General features: G+C 50.4%; 1 protein-coding gene across 2 annotated transcripts in view; it reads right to left on the minus strand.

Annotated features, from left to right (window-relative positions):
• IL1RAPL1 (interleukin 1 receptor accessory protein like 1) overlaps positions 1 to 8654 on the minus strand; it is a 1174742-nt gene that overhangs the window by 834722 nt on the left and 331366 nt on the right. The gene's annotated exons all lie outside the window — the stretch shown is intronic.

The raw sequence follows: 8654 nt of genomic DNA on the forward strand, positions 1-8654 counted from the left end.
CTAAAAATTTGCTTCTTATCTGAACCCATTTTGCCAGGCTGGTAAAACTACAGGATTAAGTTTATATGATTTTTAGTGCTTGAAATTTACCAGTTATAGCAGAGGATATTAGGAATAAGAAATTCTGGATTTTAGACTATGGGTATGTCTAGACTCCAGGGTTTTGTCGACAAAGCGCATCTAGACTACCTCAAGCCAAAACTATTTGCTTTGTCGACAGAGAGCGTCCAGACTGCAGGGTGTTGTGTCGACAGAAGAAAGTACCCGGAACTGCTTTGCCAGGTCACAGGGGCAGCATGTACTTCCTGCTGCTGCTGCCTGCACTTTGCAGAGCGCATACTAAAAGGGACACCCCCCCCGACTAGCCATTGCTCTGCTGCTGCAGCTGCCTAGAGGGATAGCAAAGGTTCTGCAGTGCCTGTTTGGAGTGCCCTGCTTCCTGGCACAGCACAGCAGTGTGGGGTTTTTTTTTTTTGAAGGTTTTTCCAAACCTTTCTTTACCATGGAGCGAGAGCTTCCCCTGGCCAGGCGCTGGCCCCACTCCACGGTGCTTCAAATGCTGCTGCAACTGCATGAGACTATCATGCTGTTAATGCCTGGTCCAGAACCTGAGCCCAGACTGGAGCCCCTCCTTCAGGATGCAGCAGAACTGTTCCTGCCTCCGAACTTTTTCCCGGACAGGCGATGTTGGAGGATGGAAACAAGTACGGACTGGTGGGACCGGCTCATAATGGAGCAGTGGGATGATCAGGCTTGGCTCCAAAACTTCAGGATGCGGAAGTCCACCTTCCTGGAGCTTTGCAACTGGCTTGCCCCCACCCTGCAACGACAGGAAACCCACCTGCGCCCTGCTATCCCGCTGGAGAAGAGGGTAGCTATTGCCCTCTGGAAGCTGGCCACTCCTGATAGCTACTGGTCAGTGGGACAGCAGTTTGGTGTGGGGAAATCTACTGTAGGTGCTGTGTTGATGGAGGTAAGTCCCTTCAGGACAGGGGGAGGGCAGTCCGTAAGGGGACTGTAACTGAAAAAGGGTGGGTGGGGGTTAATGGAGGGGAGGTGGTGGAGGGCTCCTGTGTCTTACACCATGATACTACTGGAAGCAATTACTGGGGGGGGGGTTCTGGGTTCTTAGGGGGGGACGGATGGTCGCCAAAGGACTTGGGCAACCCCTCTGACTTCATAATCTGTGTTTGTTTGTATGTGTCTATTTTTGCAGGTGGTGAGGGCCATCAACTCACAGCTGCTGAATCGGATTGTCCGCCTCGGAGACCTAGACACGATCATGGCTGGTTTTGCAGGGCTGGGATTCCCAAACTGCGGAGGAGCGCTCGATGGAACGCACATTCCCATCCGTGCACCACCCCATCAAGCCGCCCGGTATATCAACAGAAAAGGGTACTTTTCCATTGTACTGCAGGCCCTGGTGGACCACTGTGGACTATTTACAGACCTGTGTGTGGGGTGGTCGGGCTGGGCACATGATGCTCAGATCATCCTCAATTAACACCTGTACGAAAGGCTGCAGACAGGAACCTTCTTCCCCCAGTGAACCTCTGCTATCGGGGACGTAGAGATGCCGGTCTGCATTGTGGCTGATGCGGCGTACCCCCTCATGCCCTGGCTTATGAAGCCATATACAGGGCATCTGACCCTGAGCAAGGAAGTGTTTAATGCGCACCTGACATGCTCCTGTTTACAGGTAGAATGCGCATTTTGCCGGTTGAAGGGAAGGTTTAGGTGCCTGCTAACTCGCCTTGACATGGGGGAACACAATATCCCAGAGGTGGTGGCAGCATGTTGCATCCTCCACAACCTGGTGGAGAGCAAAGGGGAGGCCTTCCTCCCAGGTTGGGGGCCAATGGCTGAAGTGGAGGGCACGCGGTTTGCGCAGCCTCGGACAGCTGCCATTCGCCAAGCCCATCAGGCGGGGGTGCACATCCGGGAGGTTCTGCGTGAGCACTTCTCAGCTTGAGGCCTATGACTCCCAAAGGTATCCCCAATGGGCCTTCCCCCCCATCCCAAAACCTTCCCTCCCACAATCCATCCCTGCATCTTAACAGTTAAGGCGCACACACCATGTTAAACAGTAAAAATATGTTTATCAAGGAGTAACGTAAGAAATTAGATCTGTTATACAAAATATAATTGTTCAACAACTGTGAAAAATAAAGTTCTTTTTTAAACTAATATGTGTTTATAAGTGTGGTAGGAGGGGGGATTTCAACCTGGAGGGAGGGAGGGAGGGAGGGAGGAGGGATTTCCAACATGGAGGGAGGGAGGGCAGACAACTTAAGGGTAATGGTGGCCTCGCCTGGGCCGCAAGGCTTTGCCACCCCTGGTCCGTGGACGCAGCCGTCCTCGGGCTCGAGTGGGGGCTGACAATGACTCTGCTCTAGCGGGGGGGGGAGGGGCAGGGCTGGAGGGGTGGCAGGGGCTGAGGGAGAGGAAAGGGTGGCAGGGGCTGAGGGAGAAGTAGGGGGGTCAGAAGGGGCTGGAGCTGGATGGGCAGGAGGAGTCCCCAGGGGGAGAGGACCTGGCACAGCCAGGGACTCCCGGACGGTGGCACACATACTCCCACTGTGGGAGGAAGTCCTGCAGCAGGCGAGTATGCCACCGAGCCTCCTCCCTCACTCTTTCAGCCATGGTCTCTTGCATTTTGGCCATGGTCCCCTCCATTTTTTCCATGGCCTCCACATGCCTCCTCAGAAGTTCATTGTAGGTCCTCCAATGCCTGCGGATGCTGTGGGACCGGGTGGGTGGTGGCACAGGAGTTGCTCGGCGGACAGCAGCAGCAGGTCCGGCTGTGGAGAAGAAGAGGGAGAACCGATCAGTGTTAGCAATTCACAAACAAGACCATACAACAAGGGATGGGAATGTTGTTACTGGTAGGCCATGTCTGGCCTTGCCACCCGCCTCAGCTGCACAGGGGACCCGTTGTGGCTAGGACAATGTCCACCTCCACCCACTAGATCCTCCCGCCCTCCACTGTGGCCGCCCAGGCCAGATCAGTGTGCAGCCACAGTAGGACAGGGGCCTGCTGCACCTTGGGTCTCCCATGCCCTCCACCCACATACCCACCATCTGCCCACCTGCTTGTACATGCACAGAGAGATGCAAGCTGTCCAGGAGGGAGGACCAAGATGTGAACACTGTTCTGCATCCTCTCTTCTCCCACCTCCCCTGTACTGTGTCTGTGACCCTGCCTGCACTCACCTGATGTTCCTTCTCCTGCATCGGAGGGTGCCTGCGAGGCTTCCTGTGTCTCTGGGACAGGCTGCAGAGTCAGGGTCAGGGTCAGGGTGTCCTCCGTCTGCTCCTCCTCCTCCACATCTTCCCTGGGGACCTCCTGCCGGCTCTGCTGCACTGGTGTGTGCAACCCTGTCTGCACGAGCACTGGTGCAGACATAGGTTCCTGGCCTCCTAGGATGCAGTCCAGTTCCTGATAGTAGCTGCAGTGCACTGGGGCTGCACCTGAAGCCGAGCTCTGCTCTCGGGCCTTCATGTATCTCTGGCGAAGTTCCTTCACTTTGGCCCGGACCTGTTGGAGTGTCCTGGGGTGGTGCTCTTTATTGGCCAGCCCCTGAGCCATGCGGCCATAGATGCTGGCGTTCCTGCGCTGGGTGTGCAGGGCCTGGACTGCTTCCTCCTCCCCCCACAGTTCAAGCAGGGTCAGGACGTCTGTCCCTGACCAGGCTGGGGCTCTCCTTTTGTTGCCTGTGGGCACCAGGGTTGGCTCCCTCAAAGGTTATTGGGGGCCTCGTGGCGCTGGAGCTGCACACATGGCGACGTGCAGGTGATGCTGGGAGAGCTATGGCCTGACAGGCTCTGTCTGTGGCCAGCTTCCTGTCACAATGCCTGCCAGGGATGTCTGTGCCTTTAAAACATGGCTACAGACAGGACCAAGAAGAGGTTTTTCCTGAAGAAGGACTGTCCAGCAGGGGGCATGCCTGGAGGACTTGTTCTGTTGACAAAAGAAACCCCCGCATCCAGACTGCCCTTCCTGTGGACAGAATTCTGTCGACAAAGTCGTTATGTCTCATAAAATGAGGTTTACCAGCTTCGACAAAACTGCTGAGTTCTGTCGACGTTATGTCGACAGAACTCAGCTGTAGTGTAGACGCAGTATAGTTTTGTCGACAAAAGTCCACTTTTGTCAACAAAACTCTGTAGTCTAGACACACCCTTTAGCTCTACACTATTTTACTTTGGGTAAACTATTAATCCTAATTCTGCAATTCACTTTAGCCATGAGTAAATAGATAAAGTGCAATTTCTCCCACAGCAATGTTATGAGTTGTAATGGTCTCGCTTCAGGAAAAAGGGATCAATGAGAAGAATATTAGGCTTATGTAGGCTATGTCTATGCTGCGTATCGCCAATGACAGCATGTAGTACAGGCAGTCCCCGGGTTACGTAGAAGATAGGGACTGTAGGTTTGTTCTTAAGTTGAATCTGTATGTAAGTCGGAACTGGCGTCCAGATTCAGCCGCTGCTGAAACTGATCAGTTTCAACAGTGGCTGAATCTGGACGCCAGTTCTGACTTACATATAGATTCAACTTAAGAACCCCAGGCATCCCCAAGTCAGCTGCTGCTGAAACTGATCAGCGGCTGATTCCAGGAAGCCCGGGGCAGGGGCTTCCTGTAGTCAGTCACTGGTCAGTTTCAGCAGCGGCTGACATGGGGACGCCTGGGGCAGAGCAGCTGGGGTGCTGCTGGGTTGGTCCAGTAGCACCGCCGCTCCTCGGCGCTACTGGACCAACCCAGCAGAACCCCGGCTGCTCTGCCCCAGGTGTCCTGATTCAGCCACTGCTGAAACTGGTCCAGTAGCGCCGAGGAGCGGTGCTGCGGGACCAACCGGCAGCGCCCCACCTGCTCTACCACAGGCCCGGGGCTTTGCTCCACGTCTCCCTAGTCCGCTGGGGGGGGCCACTAGCTGCGTCCCCCCCCCCCCAGCAGACCAGGGACATGGGGAGGAAAGCCGCAGCGGCGGCGAGGTGCCGCGCCTCTAAGGCTTTGCTCTGGCAAAGCCTCAGAGGCGCGGGACCCCTCCGCCTCCCCGGCTCTGCTCCAGGTGTCCCTGGTCTGCTGGAGACGGTCCCCAGCAGACCAGGGACATGGGGAGGAAAGCCGCAGCGGCGGCGAGGTGCCGCGCCTCTAAGGCTTTGCTCTGGCAAAGCATCAGAGGCGCGGGACCCCTCCGCCTCCCCGGCTCTGCTCCAGGTGTCCCTGGTCTGCTGGAGACGGTCCCCAGCAGACCAGAGGCACCGGGAGCAAAGCCGCAGCGGCGGCAGGACCCCAGAGCAAAGCCTCAGAGGCACGGGACCCCTCCGCCTACCCAGCAGACCAGGGGCACCCGGAGCAGCTTTTCTCACCCCGGAGGTCGAGGTGGCGGGACCGCTGCGCTCTGGGCGGTCCCGCTGCCTGCGAGCTCCGGGGCAAGAAAGGCCCGTTCGTAAGTGCAGATCTGACATAAGTCGGATCCGCGTAACTCGGGGACTGCCTGTATGTGTTGCTGCATACTGCAGTGAAAAGCAGTCTGCATTCACACTTCTGTGTGTGGCCACATGTATCAGTGAAAGGCTCTAGTGAGGGAAGAGGGGGGAGGAAGCAGGGAGAGGCTCCAGCAGCAGATATGGACACAATGCTTGGAGATGTAGAGATCTGTGTAGGGCTGACACTGTAGGGCTCAGGGATGATTTTACTTGCCTCAGGAGTGACATCATGATCTACACCGCTACTTATATTTATGTTGGGGTTTGTGCAATGTATGCATTCTGCTCACCACTTTAAGGAGTGTACAGTGTCAACAGCCAATTGAAATGCCAGTGTTTTCCTTGAGACTTCATATAAGAACAGGTATGCCCATACGTAAACCAATGTTTCCATCTAGATTTTGTTCACCTTTTCCTGATGTTTTCTTCAAAGCGATAGTGGCTAGAGTAGGCGTCTCAAACTCCCAGCCCACAGGCCAAGCCTATCCGGAGTGATGGCCAATCCAGCCTGGGATGTCCAGCAGGAGCGGAGGGTGACTATCCATTACCAGCCCTTATGCCCTGTGCCTCTTCCCTCCATCGTTCTACCCTCTTCTCCCCTTTGTCCCTGAGCATATGGCTTTAGGGATCGCCAGGGGGAGCTGGCTTCACACAGATGGGCAGTAGTTGCGCCCCCCCCTACAGTCTCCACAATGGCAAAAGCCACAGGGGAAGTGGAGCACAATTTTCTCAGAAGGGTAACCATGTTAGTCTATATGTGGAACCTTAGAAGACTTAATGGATTTATTTGAACATAAGCTTTTCCTGTTACAGACTAACTCAACTACCTCTCTGAAGCTATTGATTATGGCTATGCAACATTTAAATATGCACTTAACTGTGCCCTTCCTTCAACTTCTCAACCTCATACTTTGCTAATTTTTTTGTTATATTATGTGTGACTATGCTTTACTGCATATTTGAGGGTTAACCAAAGCCTCCGATGCATAGTCAGACATACGGTTTGCTGAAGTAGCTTGTATAAATTGATTTTTAAATTGCTTATTGTTGGACTATCATTCATTTTGATAAGTTGACTCTGAGATGTTAACGCAGCATGGGCTTGGATCAATATGATTCTGAAAAAGCCCATTTTGATTCAGGAATATATGCAAATGTGCTTATACACAACCGTTTTAGGACATGATACAAAACCCACTGAAGTCAACAGATTTCCATGCATTTCAGTGATTTTGGATCAAGGATCTGAAAATCAGACTTTGCAGTTTTCTGCTTATTTATGTTTTCTTCATCTGCATATTTTACCTTTGCAGTGCTTCCACAGGTGACAAATTAGTTTTTATTTTGCTCACAATAGTAACATTGCATTTGTATTGACAATATTACTCACTGCACTGGCTTATAATCTTAATGGTAAAATATACTTTATTGCATGAGCACTAAATGTTTCAGTCTTTTTTGATCAAGGAAGTTAATCTTTACAAACGTTATTATTGCTGAAACAAAATACAGGACCATGTAGCACTTTAAAGACTAACAAGATGGTTTATTAGATGATGAGCTTTCGTGGGCCAGACCCACAGACTAACACGGCTACATCTCTATCACTGTTATTATTGCTATCTTTCTGGCCTTAGGTAAATGTTTGCCTGGCTACGGAACAATTTCATTTTGGAACTGTGCATATCCACACGTTAAATGGAAAATGAATTAGTTGTGTGGACCCTCGCCTTGTTATTTCCAAATAAGGGGAGTTATTTTGAAATAACTCCTCAGTGTAGATAGTCCCATAGGAACTAGAAAATGTATTAAGTCATGAAATTTCATGGCAAAAAACCCACTTCGTTGGATAAGATAACATAAGAACGGCCGTACTGGGTCAGACGAAAGATCCATTTATCCCAGTAGCCTGTCTGCCGACAGTGACCAACACCAGGTGCCCCAGAGAGGTTGGACCGAAGACAATGATCAAGCAATTTGTCTCCTGCCATCCTTCTCCAGCCTCTGACAAACAGAGGCCTGGGACACCATTTCTATCCCCTGGCTAAAAGCCTTTTATGGACCTAACCTCCATGAAATTATCTAGTTTCTCTTTAAACTCTGTTATAGTCCTAGCCTTCACAGCCTCCTCTGGCAAGGAGTTCCACAGGTTGACTACACGCTGTGTGAAGAAGAACTTTCTTTTATTAGTTTTAAACCTGCTACCCATTAACTTCATTTGGTATCCTCTAGTTCTTCTATTATGGGAACTAATAAATAAGTTTTCTGTATTCACCCTCTCAACACCACTCATGATTTTATATACCTCTATCATATCCCCCCTCAGTCTCCTCTTTTCTAAACTGAAAAGTCCCAGTCATTTTAACCTCTCTTCATATGGGACCCGTTCCAAACCCCTAATAATTTTAGTTGCCCTTTTCTGAACCCTTTCTAAGGCCAAAATATATTTTTTATGTGAGGAGACCACATCTGTATCAAGATGTGGGCATACCATAGTTTTATACAGGGGCAGTAAGATATTCTGTGTCTTATTTTCTATCCCTTTCTTAATAATTCCGCCGCTGCACACTGTGTGGAAGTTTTCAGAGAACTATCCATGATAACTCCAAGATCTCTTTCCTGATTTGTCATAGCCAAATTAGCCCCCATCATACTGCACCTATAGTTGTGGTTATTTTTCCCAATGTGCATTACTTTAAACTTATCCACATTAAATTTCATTTGCCATTTTGTTGCCCAATCACTCATTTTGGAGAGATATTTTTGATAGAGTGGAAATTACAGATCCTAGGATATATACTACATCAAAAGAAGTCATCTGTCAATTATATGACCAGTGTTAAAGAGGTTAATTAAGTCAGGGTTGATGTGTGTCATTCATAGCATTTGATTTGGAGATACAAATATCAAAAGGTGGAGAAATTGCCTTTTTAGTGCATTGACCAGTTAAGGTCTTTATTCAAGCCCAAGGTGATAGTATCAAACTTGCAAATGAACTCAAATCCAGCTGTCTCCCTCTGTAATCAGGTGATTAAATTATTTTATAGAAGAATGGCTCCTTTAAAACCCATTATTGAATGTCTGCAGAGGTTAAAATGTTCCCTTACAGGTTTACATTTGTTACTATTCCTGATGTCTGATTTATGTCTATTTCTCCTAC

The sequence above is a fragment of the Pelodiscus sinensis genome, chromosome 1 (genome assembly GCF_052426305.1).
Source record: "Pelodiscus sinensis isolate ZL-2025 chromosome 1, ASM5242630v1, whole genome shotgun sequence".
Lineage (NCBI taxonomy): Eukaryota > Metazoa > Chordata > Testudines > Trionychidae > Pelodiscus > Pelodiscus sinensis.